Source organism: Psammomys obesus, unplaced genomic scaffold (assembly GCF_907164565.1).
Source record: "Psammomys obesus unplaced genomic scaffold, mPsaObe1.curated_primary_1811, whole genome shotgun sequence".
NCBI classification, from domain to species: domain Eukaryota; kingdom Metazoa; phylum Chordata; class Mammalia; order Rodentia; family Muridae; genus Psammomys; species Psammomys obesus.
This window is the reverse complement of record NW_026591598.1, coordinates 13,063,080-13,078,769: the sequence shown is the minus strand read 5'-3', so window position 1 is coordinate 13,078,769 and position 15,690 is coordinate 13,063,080.

Here is a 15,690-nt window from a genome sequence, read left to right as displayed (position 1 = left end):
AGAAAGAAAGAAAGAAAGAAAGAAAGAAAGAAAGAAAGAAAGAAAGAAAGAAAGAAAGAAAGAAAGCCAGTAGACACAGCACAAAGTGGTAAAAATTAATATCCGGGGCTAGCTTGGACCCCCAGCCAGGCTCCTGCAGCTTGCGTCCCCAATGTGTAAGAGGAGAGGAGAGGGGCTGGCCCTCAGTGGCACCTGTCCAAGGCATACCTTCAACTCCAATGCCTTGAGGACCCCCGCTGTGTGGGTACTGGGGGTCTACAGACCACTTCTTAAGATGAGCCAAGGTTATCTCTGTCATGTTGCTGCCAGTGGGGCAGGTAATGTCCCCAGCGACCTGGTGAGAGCCTGTCTGTGAGCTACTAAGACAGGCAGGGTGAGTCAGCTCCGAACAGCGCTCCCAGGCACTCACCCATTCTTCGCCCCCACTCCTAATTCCGCACTCCCTCACCCTCACTCCTCCGTCTCTCACACCAAAGGCCCACAGCCACAGCCAAGGGCACCGCCTTCGCATGCCCAGAAGGCCCCACCCCCCGGCTGCCTCCACCCACCCTTCTCCGCTCCCGACATGCTCTGCGCCAGCCCCCATGGCGCTGTCGGGCTCCCTGAAGCCACAGCCTGCTCTGACTCCCACAGCCAAATCGAGTCAAAGACCAATTAATATTCTGATACCTGTGGCCGCCGAAGTGAGGCAGAGTGGCTGGTTTCTTTTCCATTTCACTCCCACTGTGGTTTCACTTTCTTCCCGGCCCTCCTTTGGTCAGTGGTTTGAGGGGCACTAAAGTTCACTTTTGTGGGCAACGTGCAGTGTGAGCTGTTGATTTAATTAACTCAGGCTTTCTCCTCCTTGACCAGAGAACAAGGCCGGCCCAGCGGCTTCACGGTTACCCGCTTGGATGGCCAGCAGCCCAAGTGGCCAGTGCCTGGGATCTGAGAGGACGTTGGCTCTGGCTGTCAGTGTCCTCTGAAGCATCTTGGAGCTACCATGCCTAGGGCTTGCATTTGATAGGTTGAGAAACGGAGGTTCAGGGATGAGAGCCCAGTGAGCTGAGGACATAAAGTCACCAAAAAAACAGAGCTGGCATACTGTTTTCCCAAGAGGTGTCCCTCTGATGGAGAGGCCAGGAGTGTGGCGGGGTATGGCTGGGCAGGGGAGGAAGGGAGGGAAGATTCTGAGCAAGGTGCTGCCTGAAGTCTGGATCTGCCCTGCCTGCTTTTATTCCTTCTAACGTCACTCTCTTTCTCTGAGACGTTTCCAGAACCATTTCACAAGTCTTTCGGTGGCCAGGACAGGAGAGCGTCGGGTCTTCATCAGTCAGACATGGTCCATGGCCATCCAGTGGAAGTTTCCGGGCACTGCAGACCCTCAGAATGGAGAAGGCAAAGAAGAAGGGAGGACAGAGCCCAGAGGCAGCTTTAGGAGAGAGCAGAGGCCAGGGATGCAGAGAGAGCAGCCCACTGGGTGGCTTGGACCAGGGCTGTCTCTGTCTCTGAGCCTGCAGCCCACAGGGAAAGTTTTCTGTGCCCTTCGACCCAGACTAGAGATGCTGGCCAGAAGAAAGGACCAAAGTGCGGTGTCTTCAGCTGGCTTACACCCTACCCCTCCCTCCTGCTCCTCCAGAAAGTACCCCCTACACCCATCCTCTGCATACTCCTGCCTACATCTAGGCTCTGAGCACATTTTCTTTCTTCTGTTTATTTGTTTTTTATTCTTCACCTTTTTTTTTTTTTTGCCACCAGGGTGAATTGTCAATTGATTTGTTATTTATCCCACTGACAACAAAGCGAGTGAAAAGGTAATAATTCCAGGCCCTGGGGTAATTCAATTCCTGTAGCATCGTCAGCTACATTAACTTACTTCCTGGATCTCAATTCAATTAGAGCAACATTCCCCAGCATTAATAAATCAATACTCATGCCATTTGGATAGACTTCGAATGTCTTTCATTATACATTTCAGGTCGGGGATGGCTGTTGAATTGGAAGTTAATGGGACAGGACAGGGCAGGTGGGGCTGCCGGAGAGAGGCTTACAGCCCCATCGTCTCTAATTGCCTCTGCTGCAAAACAGGGCGTCAGGAAAACAGGGGCCTAGTTAACTGAGCGGAGCCCTAGGGACCCACGGCAGGTTGCAGCTCCTGTCTCTTAGACGAGGCTGAGGGACTGTGTTCACGGCCTCTGAGCCATCCTTTCAGCCCTGTTCCTACCTGTCTCCTCACTCCTCCAACCTCTTCTTCACCCTCTGCAAGCATTCCTTCCACTCTCTACCGGCTCCTGCTCCTGCTCCTGCATCACACAGCTCTTCCCCCCTCGCTCTTCCTTTTTCCCCCTTCTCATTTCTCCAATCGTTCCATCTTTCCATCTAGAACGTTCTACCGAGTGTGTGCCAGACACCAGGTTGATGCCCTGTCTATCATACCAGAGACAGGCAAGTAAACACGCCAAAACATCTGTAGTGCGCGTGAGCAGCAGCCCCTGCTCCCCTCTGCGCCTTGGCACATGCTTCCCTTGTGCCTGGTATAGGTAACGCTGGTCGGACCCTCCGCATCCTTTTCGTCTGGAACTCATTCCCCTCCTGACCTTTGACTTTGCTGACTCCAGATGTGTGAAAAGAAAGCGCCCGTGTTCCCACAGCCTGAGCAGGCTAACAAAGAGATGAGAGCAGTTCTCTGAAGCTGGACACACTGGTTCAGTGCTTGGTAGGTTAGAAGCCAGGGTTTCTTCGTGAAGGGGTAGGAGGTCATAAGCCAGGACATTTGTGTGACAGAAACCAGGACTGAGAGATGGCCCGGTGGCAGGTGGGCCTAACTCTGGAGTTGAGAAAGGGCAACGAGGGTGGAGGGGAGGACCCAGAAAGAAGAGGGAACCTGGATGGGCTGGAAGGACTAGATGAGTCTGAGCCAGAGGCAGGGTGCCCAGGGAAACGGAGGCCTGTGGGGTTACAAGCCACAGGAAGGCAGGTGACATGTAGGTCCTAGGATCTTCTCTGAAAGGAGTCAGATATTGGGGCTCATGGCTTGCTTCACCCTGCATGTCTGCTTCAGGGAGCGACCCCTCATCCTCACCCCATGTCAGGCTGGCTGTGGCTGGTAATGAAGCTGTGGGGGGCCCAGAGCCACTGAGCTCTCTTGGGCCTGTCAAGGTTCCTCATCTGAGCCCTCTCCCTGTGGAGGAGGGGCCACAGGTGGGGCCCCACAGCTGCACCTGCAGGGCCACAGCTGGCTCACACCCTGCCCCCACCCCCGCCCCACCCCGTCTGTGTAGCAGGCCCTGCCCCTCCTGTATGTATAGTCATCGCTGCCTCACAAATCACCCTGACAATTAACGGCTCACCAGAACACTCTGTGCTGCCAAGGCAGAATCTGTGCCTGTGTGGGAATGTCACTGTGAAACCCATTAATACGTACAATTAATGCGCATTAACAATGGTTAACTAAACCTTATTCTTCCTCAGACACACTGATGCTACCTCAGCCTCCATTCGTGCTACTGTCAGATGCAGGCAGGCCCTCGATCTCCAGCTGGCCCTGGGCTTCGGGACACCCTTTCCAGGTATTTTCAGGGCCCTTGGTGAGAGCACTCTCCATGCTGTTGGTGGAAAGAGTGAGTTCCTCATTATGGATCAGCCCATGGAGCTGCAAGAAGCTCCTTCTGGCATGCAGCTGGCTCTCCCTGGAGCAAGGAACTGAGCCAGGCTTTGCAGTAGCGCCGACCCAGAAGGCTTAGGCCTCAGTGTAAATTGAGTTACCACTTCCAATTCACAATGAAGCTTGCCTCTTGAAGAGAGGGTGTGACAGGGTACTCCTTCAACGCCTCCATGTCTGCCTTCAGGCCCTGCTCAAGCAGGCCCTCCCGAGGTGCCTGGGACATCTGTCCACAGGAACCCCAGCTTCTCGGCTTCTCCCTCCCTGCTCTCCTGTGGTTCTTGGTGGCACTACTCACCCCCTGGCGTCGTATTTAGTTACTTACTGTGTTTATTGTCAGCTTGCCCCTGGAGTGGCGTAGGGTCGCTCTGCTCACTGCTGTCCTCTGTTGGGACGGTCCTTTGCATACAGTTGTAACAATAAATAATTGTCCAAACGGGAGGTCAAAGGCGGAGCAAAGAAGCTCTCCCAGAGCAGGCAACTGATGGAGGTCAGCCACACCCTGGCTTAGGCCCAGCCCGCTTCCCCCCGGACAGCCATGCGCTGGATTCCTCCTTCTATGGAACAAGGACATCCCAAGTGTCTACGTGTCCCAGGCAGTGCCTGGGCCCCAAATGGACCCAGCCCCAGCCCTCACGGACTACATTCCAAAATAAAGCTCTGAGGGTCCTCCCAGCCCCTCAGCTCTCCAACAGATACTGAGGCAGAGCAGTCATGGACCCAGATTCCTATGCTGAGACCCTAACTCCCAACAGGACAGGGTACGGAGATGGCATCTTCAGGGTGCTGGATAAGAATGGCTGTCCTGATGGCTTTATGAGAAAAGGACGGAGAGATGCTATGCCCTTTCCACTATGTACGGCCGTACCGAGACGGCAGCTGCCCATGAGCCAGAAGGAAAGTTCTCACCAGGCACTGAATTGGCGGGGCACCCTGATGGTGAGTTTCGCAGCCTTCAGAAATGTACACGGTAAGGTCTGTTGCTCCTGAAGCCAAGGCAGCAGCCCGTAGTCAGTCATCTGACTTCAGGCTTGGTGTTAGGCTGGAGGGTCAGAGGCCAGGGCTCTATGTGCAGGGGTGAAAGGCCACAGATCGGGGCACTGTCTGAAAGCCAGAACAATGGAGAATAAGCAGGTGTTCAGGTCTCCTCTGACCGTCCCCCGGACCTCTCTGTATAAGGGCCCCTACGCTACCTGACTCCATCTATCAAGGCTCTTGAGAGTGCTTAAGAGCAAGACCTTGTGTTGACTTCCACCATGCTGGCCTGGTGGAAAGGGAGAGTATAAAATCAGCGGGATCCTTAAGATGCCAGGACCATGGGATTTCCACCAAGGAAAGCAGCAAGCGTGGAAAGGAGTCAGCCTGTGAGAGAGGTTCTGTGCTGCAGGCAGCAAAGCTGGACAGGCAGGGCTGGGCAAGCCCTTTGGAGCCCAGATGGTTCCATCAAAGGCTCCAAGTGCAAGACATGAGCTTCAGGATTTGCTGTTCACTTTGCTCTCTGCTTGCTTTGGTCAAATCATTCCTTGCTAGGTCCCCATCTTGCCTTTCATCATGAGAATGTTTGCACTGTGCCACTAAGTGTCGGGAGCAGGCAATTTGGTTTTTGATGTTTTAAAGGATCACAGTTAAGAGTCTGAGAAAAGACTTTTCTCTTGGGACTTTTTTTCCAAAGTGTGTGTGCGTGTGCAGGTGTGTGCATTAGCCTTGATTGTCAAGCTGAGAGGAAAGCCTCAGTGGAGAAATTACCTAGATCAGATTGGCCTGTGGGCATTTTATCCGGGACTGTCTGGCTTATTAATTAATGCATGAGGTCCCAGACCACTGTGAGTGGTACCATTCCCTGTGCAAGTGATCCTGGGCTGCATAAGAAATCTAGCTAAGCAGGAGCCTGTAAAGGAGTTAAGTGAGAGAACAAACAAGTGGTCTCCCTTCATGGTTTCTGCTTCAGTTCCTGCTTGAGTTTTTGCCCTGACTTCCTGGAACGACGGACCGTGACCTGGAAGTGTAAGGCAAGCAGGCCCTTCTGTGGCAGTTTGAATGAAAGTGACCCCCAAACGCTCGTATATTTGAATGCTTGGTTCCCCGTTGGTGGACTGTTGGGAAGGATCAGGAGGCGTGGCCTTGTTGGAGAAGGTGTGTCACTGGGGGTGGGCTCTGGGGTTTCAAAAGCCCACACGTGGTCCAGTGTCCCTCCCTCTGCCTGCTCTTTGTGGGTCAGGATGTAAAACTCTTAGCCCCCTGCCTGCCTGCCTGCCACCATGCTTCCTGCCATGATGATGATATTTTCTTCTATAGATTGCCTTAGTCCTGGGGTCTCCTTAGAACAGCGACCAAGACACCTACCCTTCTGGAAGTTGCTTTTGGTTAGAGTGACATAACATGGCAACAGAACAAAACCAAGACAGCTCGTCTGTATTGGGGGAAAAATGCATATTCTAATCGTTCCCTGTGATGTGTTCTTGCTGCCTAGGTGCCTAGATGTAGTTCTTTCATACAGTGACCCAGTGCTTGGCAGTTTCGCTTGCCTTCACCAAAAGGGCGCGGGCAACTGTGACAGGAAGTTCCCAAATAAATGAACTTGCACAGTGGAATTTGCCTTCATAAATCCCCGTCAAGACTGTGAAGAAGCCTGGCGCTAACTGGCTCATTACAAATGGCCTCACCATGGACCAGTAAAACCCACAGGGCATGTGTGACATCATCTTCCAAGAGCCAGGCCACACTTGAGACTTTTCAAACAGTGCTGAAGTCGTTAAAGGCCCCGGGGACGTTTGACGTTAGACTCGTGCATTTTGCCATAGAAGATGGCCGTGAGCCTAAGGGGGCAAACAGAGGGAAGCATGGCTTTAAAAGGATGTCTTTGGGGGTCATCGGCAATGGGTGCAGTTGTGATGCTGGTTATTTCTAACTTGACAGACTCTAGACTCACCGAGGCCACCACTCTCTGGGTGTGCCTCTGCCAGAGTGTTGAGAAGTTAATGGCGGTGAAAAGGCCAGCTTATCTCTGAGTGGCACCATTCCACGGGCTGGAGTCCTGGACTGAATTAAAGAGAGGAGGTGATCCGAGCACCTTCCCTGCCTCTGAGGGTTCGATGTGAGTGGCCAGCTTCCAACTCAGCTCCCGTGCCTTCCCCAGCCCGATAGACAATATCCTCAAACTGCGGGCCCAGATAAACGCTTTCTTTCTTAAGCTGGTTCTGCCAGACAGTTTGTTGTAGCAAGGAGGAAAGAAACTAATAATCCCAGATGGGCCATGTTTCTTCAGCGCTGGGTCTGCTGGCAGGTGACTCTCCGAGCAGAGGCACAAACCGAGCTCATCGCACGCCCACGTGTGCATTGATTGTCCTCGTTGTGCATTGCTTCCCTCTGCTCCACAGATCAGTGGGTGTTTTCTAGTCTCTCACGAGCTTTCAGTGAATCTGCACTCATAGCTCAGCTGGAGACACTGAGGCCTAAGGCTGCTGCCTCAGACGGAAGGTAAGTGGAGGCAACTCAAAAGCCGAAGAGCCAGACTTCAGAGAAGACACTTCCCTGGCCAGTGCCCCCCGTACCCACGGGAAGAGCTCCAGGACACCGTGGAACCTGCTGCCTCACCCACCTGCCTGACCCTAGCCTCACGCTGGAGATGTGCGGTGCAGAGGCCGGGGACTGCCTGCCGAGACCCTTCGTGCATGCTTTGTCCTCCACTCTCAAACCCTCGGAAAAAGGCCAGATTGATCCCGCTTCACAGATGAGAAAAGAGGGGCTCAGGAATGTGAGCTCTTGGGTTTACCGTCACCGCTCTGTCAGGTGGCAAAGCAGTGTGTGAGTTTTGGCTGAGCCAAAAGCCGTGTGTGTGTGAGTTTTGCTGGGGACACAAGAGCAAACTCACACGAGATAGGGCACTGACAACAGACCAGAGACACAAACAGCTGCACCCGAGTCCACCTTGGCAGATGTGATGGCTGTCTTGGTTGCCAACCTGACAACGTCTGGAAGCGACTAAAACGCAAATGCCTGGGGGCATCCGTGAGGGGCTTTTTTTTTTTTTCTTAATTAAATCATTTGAAGTGGCAAGACCCACTTCTAATCTGAATCTTTGCGGTGGGAGGACCCACCTTCAGTCTGGGCCACACACGCTGATGGCATCCTACACCAAGGACGTGGAAGAAGGAAGCTCTCTTTGCCTGTGTGCCCTCACTCTTGCCAGGAAGCCCATCCCTTCGCTGGCGTTAGCACCTACCTCTTCGGGATTCTGGTATATGCTAAAGACCAGCTGAGACATCCGGCCTTGGGGACGGAACAGTTCCTTGGTTTTGGACCTTCTGTTGGTAGACAGCCACTGTTAAACTAACTGGGCCATCACCTGTTAGCCATTTAAGAAATCATATAATCAAGGGTGACTAAAGGTGGCTGTATCTCTGAAAAGTCTACTTATGGGTGAAGATCCACAAAACTCCGCCCCTCAAAGCTCCTGGTACAGCTTGCAGGCAGCCCCCCCAGTGACTCACTTGCTTGTAACCTTGGAAAGAGGCCTCATAAGTTTACTAAGTTTACCAAATATTAGGAAAACTCAGCCCTTAAGTGTTATTAGTTTTCTAAATCATATGAACATCCCTACACACACACACATACCACTCTGCCTCTTCCTCTGGCTCCTGTATCTCTCTGCCCCTGTTTCTGTGATGTTCCCGGAACCTTGTGGGGAGGGGAGTGAGGTGACATAGATATGCAATTCCTTTCTTCCATTATGGCTGGTCCATCGTTTATTCTTGCCAGCTTGACTGGCTATGACTCTCCACAGTAACCACTGCCCACTGTGAAGAAAGAGGTTACCCTCAGGGCCCAGCCAAGCGTACCAACAGCGCTAACAATGCACAGGCAAACCACCCGGATTTATAGGGACACTTGACAGGCTTATCACATCTGCTTAACAGTAGTGTTGACCTCTTTAGTGAGGCCTATGACCTCCTTAGCAACAGGGTTTTATCCTGGCCGATAGTGCCGAATATGAATTCCTATTTTTAGAGTGGCCCTCAAATCCATTTGGCAGTTGGTTGCACCCGTTGCAATAATGCCACTATTATACCAGCAGGCTCATCTTGCCTGGCGTATGGGCAGAATGATATTGGTAGCAAGGTCTACTACATGTTTTAAGAATTCTGTCCCAGCAGCCTGCACAGCACCTCCTGAAACAATGATAGTCAGCCAATAAAGAGGTAGCTTCGAGCTTAATTCCAGCTTGATTGCTTGATTTCTTCATGTTTTTAACCAATGCATTCAATGTTTTCACATGGACTTGGCCATCTAATTCTGGCCAAGTGTCTTAAAAAATGAAAAAAAAATCCCAACCATTCTATTTTACCAGTGAAGCCTCAGGAGCCAGAGGCTGGGGTGAAAACCTACTAGCTCAGAGAGGCAGAGAAAGCATCCAGCTGTCCTTCCTTCTCAGCCCAGATCCGGATAGAAAAAACCCAAAAGGCTCACTAGCTCAGCTGACAACCCAGGAGGAAATGACCAAAGCCCAAGGCTTAAGCTAGCTCAAAATTCAAATGGCCCAAAAAGCCAGAGAGCTAAGACTAAGACTAAGACCTAAGACTAAGATGCTACAGAGCCAGCTCAAAAAGTTTTTCTTCTTCTCCACACTGTCTTAAATACCCCTCAGCTCAAAGTTCCTCCTACTCTTTAATCCCTGTCAGCTGGTTTCTTGCTCCACCTCTTGACCTAGGGTTAACTTTATTAAAACCTGTGTACAGAAAGTTCTTAGATTAAAGGTATGTGCTAGGGCTGGGTGAACCACACCATCATCATCTGTTTACGAAAAACAGAAAGTTCTTGGACTGAAGGTGTGTGATAGGGCTCAACCATACCAAACAAGAAACAGGGTTTACAGACCACATTTTTGAGGTTCACAATGGGGTCAAATATCCTGCAACAGCAGTGGCGATAGCCTTTATAATTGGCGGGGCAGGGACCTCTCTAGGCGATAGTTCACAGAGAGGCATCCCATCCCTAAGCTATGGTATCTTATTTGATAACCTTATGGCTTCAGGGTGGGCCTTTTCTCACCATGCATTGTACTTTTGTTAAAGTCTGTAGCCTTTTTTGAAAATAACTGTTCTTCTAGGTGCTTCTTGCAGATCTGTAGGACGTCAGTGATTAGCATTATATATACTGATTCCTGTTTGCTGGGTGTGAGGACTCTCTCCAAAGGCCTGTCACCACCAGCTCTGAGAAAGTACTTGTTGGCCATGGGGGTCATCAGTTGATATGATGGTTAAAAAAGGAACTCAGCCAGGTGTGGTGGTGGTGCACACCTTTAGTCTCAGCGCTTGGGAGGCAGAGGCAGGTGGATCTCTGTGAGTTCGAGGCCAGCCTGGTCTACATAGTGAGTTCCAGGATAGTCAAAGCTACATAGCGAGATGCTATCTCAAAAGCAATTTAAAAAAAAAAAAAACTTTCCCCCAATCCAAGTAGTTCAGACCCAATTGCTATGCTTCCTGCACTGAGTCATCTGTAAGGCTTCTGGCGTCTTGCTGAGTCGTGAACTTTTCCCTCCTGTGGATTCAAGGCAGGATGGACCTGAGGAATACCTTCTGTCTCTTCTACCCTCTTCCTCCTCACTGTGATTCTTCTCATGGGCCCCACCTTCCGGACTCCCAGAAAAGCCTTTAACACAGATCTAATTTGCGCCTTCTTTTCCTTACACTGGCTATAAGAAATGGCAACCAACACCTCCATTTCCTGCTCCAGTTTTTCCACATTTCCCACCAAACCAGAGACTAACATGGAGGATGTCTTCGTTTCTTTTTCCCATCATAGTTTCTCCTTTACACATGGCAGTTTCTTTCTAGGCAGAAAGGTCAGCCTCAGTTGCATGTCTGATTATCCACGGTAAAGGCCACAGGACTCTACCCAGCCTCCTCGTAATCTGCCCACAAGTGCCGCTTCTGGACATTTCAATATACCGTCTAGTCCATCGGCTGTTGAGGGGATGCCCTCATGTTCACGTGCAGGAGCCCATTCATCAGGGAGGCACATCATCTCATGCCACCCTAGATTTCCCACAGCCGTCATACAACTAAGCTCAGCCTCAGTTGTCCGTCCTATCACCAGCATGGAAGTACAGCAAGGAGATACCTTGCCCTGTGACACACAGGGAAAGGTAACTACATTACAACTGTCTCCACGGACACTGCTCAGCCTGGGTTGTGTCTCATCAAGGCAGCCAGGCAAATGCCCCTTCGCAACTCATCTTTGGTTTTGTTGGTCCCCGTCTGTGTTGTGTGACATTTGCCGGGGGAGGCTTGAGCAAATATCTTGTCATTCCAGATAGGGCACCACCAAAGAAATTATTCCGCTTTAGCTTTCAGGCAATGTGAAAGACAAGACATGGGATGCATTGAGTTAAGGCAGCTGACCAGGATGACAGAGCTGGACCCTGCCACCACTATGCCACTCAACACTGACTAGAAGGCAGAGAAAGACAGACAGACAGACAGAAGAGAGACAGAGAGAGAAAGGCTCTGCAGACACGTGGCAATAGGGTGGGGTTTGGGAGTGCCAACACACTTTAGAAGGGCTTAGAATCTCAAACCCATGTCTCATGTGTGGGGGGCCTGGCAGACAGCTGCAGGGGTCAGGACAGGCTGTTCGGTTCTACAAAAGCCTCTTGGGTTCTCTATAGGCCCTGAAGACAGAGGGACAGAGTTGAGGCACTGTCCCTACCCTGTTTGGCCCATTTTGGGGGCCTTCTTCCTAGCCAGATCTTTGAACAGAGACAAAACAATGGTCCACTCTGGGCAGACAAGGGACTGGGGCTGTCTAGTCACCTTATGACCTAACACAGGTTTTAGCACCTTGTAGCAAGCTGCCAGGGTCCCTGAAGTGAGTCACAGCCCCGAGAACGTGTGGACACCATAGAGCGGGGAACAGCTCTCTTAAACCAAGGATTGACTTCTCTCCAAGGCTCACAAAAGGGTGCCCAGAAGAGTGAGAGCAGCCTCAGCCTGGACATTTAAACCAAAGCAAAGCACTTGGTTAAAATGCTGGCCTCTCACTTGTGACCCGAGTCTTAGTTCCATAGCCACAAAACCAGGGGAACGTGGTGCTCCACTCCCCCTGGTCAGACATGGCTCAGAGAGAGGCAGGCAGCGATGCTTGGGAACTTCCTCCTCTGCCTTCCATTTCCTCTTGCCTTCAACTGATCTTTACCTGTCTGGTGTCCACTGTGTCATTAACCACCTGTGTGTGACCTCATGTCGGCATTCATAACCTTGGCGGGACTTCAGTTTTCATGTCTTGGATACAGATTTTCCTATCAGGATAATCAAAGACCCAAGGTCAAAACCAAAAATGAGCCCCAGCTGTAAGGATCCCAGCCAGGGACTCATCCCAGCTCTAAAACCGTAAGCCTGGTCCTTCCTCTTTCTGGGCCTCAGTTGCCCGTCAGTACCCCACAGGCTGTGTGGGCCCTCCCTGAAGCCCCTCCCTGTCCTGTGTTGTGCCATTTCTAAGACTGTAACCCTCAGGGCTTGTAGCTCTGGTCACCTTGGGAAACCACCAGGGGGCATCATCTAGGAAGGCAAATGGGGGAGTCCCTTTGCTCCAGGCAGGCAGGGTTTGCTAGCCTTTGCCCTTGATCTCTCACAGAAGCACCTGGGGGGGAGGGGCTTTCATTCACCCCATGTGCTTGCCTCACTCCCCTTAGATGGCCTCTTCCAAAGGGAGCCTTCCCGACAGCCAGCACCCAGGTACGAATGACCTCCCCATCTCCCGAGCCTCCTCCGGCACAGGCTCAGCGTTCACAGAGGCCACCCCACAGTGTGTGTGTCCTGCCTGAGAACTCCTCAACAGCAGGGTCTGACCCGTTTCTGTGTGCCCGGCACACACTGGCAGAGAGAAACTCCGCTGAAAGCCCAGGGAGCTGGCTCAGCGGGTGCCCGCTGTACAGTGTGAGGACAGCGGTTCAGATCCCCTGAACCCTTACAAAGGCCAGGCACCTTCTCCCCACCTGTAGTCCCACGATGCTGAAGGCAGAGACAAGGAACACCCTGAGCGAGCTAGCCAGCCAGCTAGACCAGCAACGTCAGCAAGCTCCAAGTTCAAATGAGAGGCCCTCCTCAATAGATGTAAGATGGTGAGCAATCGAGAAAGACTCCATGATGTCATGGCTTCCCCAAGTATGTGGACATGTGTGCATGCCCACACAAGCAATCATGCATCTCATACACATATACACAAGCAAAGAAAGAACAACAACAAACAAACAAATAAACAACAACAAAACCTCTTGAGACTAGGAATGAATGCTAAGCCATCATCTAAGGCAAATGGCAGCCAACCGGCCCGTGCCCTGTACTGAGGAGGGCTGATCCCCAGTGGGGAGGCCACTGGATGACTAATGAGCATTGACTCCGATCGCCCCATCCATCACCCCGCTAGAACCCCTTTCCTTAAAGAACATTAGGGAGCAAATGTATCATCGGTGACTGGAGACCCAATAAAGCAGGCACCTCGAGAAATTTAGTATTCAACTCGTAAAGGCCTTAAAAGCATTTTTCAATTATGAATGGCCTGGGGGGAGTCGTTCGTTCCTCGCCGGGGGATGAATAAAGATGGAAAATAATAGCATATCAATATTGCTGGGACTTAGCAGGATTAATCTGGGAGAGTTAAGGTCCCTGCCTGTCCCTGTTGCCTACGTGCTCAGGTGCACGGGAAAGAACTCCACCAAGAGGACCTTCACCAGAACACCTGTGGACAAAGCCGCCTCCCAGTGTGTCAGAACCTCCAGCACCTTGGCCCTGCCTCGATCTCCCCTGGGGCCTCACCCCAGGACATGCCTTGGCTCTGAGCCATCCTCCCCACCATCAGGCCTCCAAGGGCCTGCCTTTCCCAGCCACTCTGCTCAGCTGAGATAAGGGCCTTTATCTTGTGGTGACATGTGTTAGGCCATGGTACTGCCCCCCCCCAAATGCTTGTAAAAGCTGGGTTTCTACACTATATTATGTGTTTCTAGCTTATTTCCGCAATCTCTTATGACTTTCAAACTATGCTGAAAGAGGATCTCGTAACAGAAAACATGACAATGGATTAATGTGGCGCCCTTGTGCTTCCTTTGGGCCAGGGCCTAAGCCATGCCAGCTGAGGGACAGTCATTCTGGGTGAATAGCGTCCACTCTTCTCATTCTGCCAGTGGGCCCCCTCACTTCTCCTCCCCACCTTTTGGTGGCGTGTGGAAGATAAGGGTGCAGTTATTTTTTAAAACTCCGGGTGTTGTGAGTGGCTCCTGCCTTTAATCCCAGCACTCGGGAGGCAGAGTCAGACGCATCTCTGAGTTCGAGGCCAGCCTGATCTATGGAGTGAGTTTCTGGACAGCCAGAGGTACATAGAGAAACCCTGTCTTGAAACCTCCCACCATACCCCCCACAAAAGAAAATGTGGGAAATGAATTTAAAATGCCTAGAGTGATTTTTTTGTAGCAATGGGAATGGGTGGGCCTTGGTGACTTTGATTTTCTAGTGTGGCGGACAGAAGAAAGCCATCACCACCTCTGAAGAAGCTCATGACCTAATCCTCAGAACCTATAAGCATGGAAAGGGCAAAGGCTGTGGGGGAGGGATGGGAGACAGCCCGTGGTCAGCTAGTGCTGTGTCCCGAGGCATCCCAAACAGTGAAATGTCCCAACATCCGGACATCCCAACTCAGCTGCCTCACCAGGGGCAGCGTGTTCAGACACATGAGCCTGTAGGAGACATTTTTCATTCAAATGGTAACAATCACTGTAGCTACCTACGTGCTAATGAGGCATCTAAATAATTACTATAATTACTGCTGATTAAATTGTACCTGTATGTTTGTAACTTCTTCCAAGTGTAAAGTGCAAAGCGTAATGCTCATTTTTAAAACTCTACTTTATTTGGGGTGTTTAGGCCTCAACCTCCCTTCCAGCCACCCAACCCTACCTAGGAGAGAGAAGGTTAATGAGGAGAAAGGACCCCTTTACCTCTCCTGGCTCTTTAGGGTCAAGGGGTTCTTTTAGGGCTCTATACCAACCTCCATCAGCTGCAGACAAAGCCGGCAGGCTCCTCCACGCTGTGCCCTGAAGCGTTTCTCTCCATCTGTCTACCACACCTTCTGTCTCTCTGGTCTCTCCAACCTGCTACGCGCCAACCCTGCATTCCACACCTTGTCTTTCTCTGCCCTCAAATTTATGTCCTCAGAGCCCTAGACCACCCACCTCTCTGTACCCCACATGGAAGGCCGTCACCAGCTGGCAAAGGCCATGCCCCACACGAGACAGTTAACATGTATGGACAAACTATAGCCCAACTAAAACCCCACAGTTGGGATTAAAACAAAAACATCTTTACATAACATAGCTGAGTTTGCAAAGGAACCAGAACTTCCATCACAGTAAAGTTCATTAAAAAAAAATAAATAAATAAATGCGTGTTCCTTCAGGATCTTGGTTCGCTTTCTGGTGCTAGGATAAAAGGCATGAACGAAAGCAGCTTGGAGAGCGAAGGGCTTATTTCATCTTTATATCACGGAGGGCACTCAGGGCCAGAAGCTGGGAAGCAAAAACTGCAGCAGAAGCCGTGGAGGAGGCCGCTTCCTGGCTCGCTCTCCACGGTTTTCTGTTTGTTTTCTTATACACCCCAGGCCTTGCAGTCCAAAGGTGGCAGTGGGCGGAGTAGACTGAGCCCTCCGCCATCAAATCGGTAATCCAGAAAATGTGCCACAGATTTATTTGTCATACTGAAACATTTTCTCAGTTGAATTTCCATCTTTGGCTTTTCTTGTCAAGTTGACAAAAAAAAAAAAAACTAACCAGGACATCCGTGATCCTTGCTTTGAGGTGACCGTTTGAACCTTCAACATTACCCCTGATCAAGACAGGATGGTGTTTTTTATATCTTCATGTTATAAGTAGGAAAATGGAGGGCTTAAAAGGTCTCACCAAGTCAGGGGAGCAATAGCACAAGAAAGAGAAAATAGTTTTATCCTGGTTTTTGAACCGATAGATAGATAGATAGATAGATAGATAGATAGATAGATAGATAGAT